Source organism: Carcharhinus amblyrhynchos, chromosome 26 (genome assembly GCF_965287045.1).
Source record: "Carcharhinus amblyrhynchos chromosome 26, sCarAmb.v2.hapA, whole genome shotgun sequence".
NCBI classification, from domain to species: Eukaryota; Metazoa; Chordata; class Chondrichthyes; order Carcharhiniformes; family Carcharhinidae; genus Carcharhinus; species Carcharhinus amblyrhynchos.
The window spans coordinates 9,611,803-9,612,604 of NC_137349.1; the positions used below are offsets into that span (position 1 = coordinate 9,611,803).

Consider the following 802-nt stretch of genomic DNA (forward strand, 5'->3'; position numbering starts at 1 on the left):
CAATTGAGTGATGACTTATCAATTTTCCTTCACCAGGATTGGTCTGATATTGTTTTTTTTATTCCAATTCAATCCAATCAAGTCCAATTCAGAGTTTCAACAAGTTGAGACATTCCCGATCCAAGCTGACAAGACAGGGCTCTCACCTCCTGTCCTGGGCTTGATCTACATGATCCAAGCTGATTGGAGTAGACATTGCTCCTCCTCCAAGACTTGATTTCATTTTCAACTTCACCTAAAGGCCGAGATGCCACTTTTAAAAAATTGCTTCAAATGAAACTAAAATGTAACCTAATGACTTCCACTAAGCGCAGCATGCCGGTAATACACTTGATCTTAGCCAAAAGGCCAAGAAATGATTTGTCATCAACAGCAAATTCAAATTTGATAGGTTCCTGGTAGCTGAGTGTCTTCTTTAAACTGATAGGCTGAATTCAAAATTCAAAAGCCTGCAAAGCCTGTTACCAAGGTAACCCTGATGCTTGGTCTTTGCTACAAATGTTGCAATCTGTGTACCCTGATGCACTTTACACCTCCAATCACTGACACAAAACCAGCTTTTAAAGGGGCCACACTTCACAAACTCAATTTTCAAACAGTCCGTGATTTAAGGAAACCACAACTCTTCAGTAGAGGCCATTCCTTATGGCTTGTGTTTCAGCCAATCAAAAACTAGCATTACAGAATGGTGGCAAGCCATTGGCCTGCCTTACCGGGTCACTGGTCACTTGCTGGGTTGAGTGACTGTCTGTGTGGATTTTGCACATTCTCCCCGTGTCTGCGTGGGTTTCCTCTGGATGCT

General features: G+C 42.4%; 1 pseudogene; it reads right to left on the reverse strand.

The window, feature by feature from the left end:
* Positions 1-219: 219 nt before the first annotated feature.
* LOC145358947 (U2 spliceosomal RNA) lies at positions 220-360 on the reverse strand (annotated as a pseudogene).
* Between the last annotated feature and the right edge of the window lie 442 nt (positions 361-802).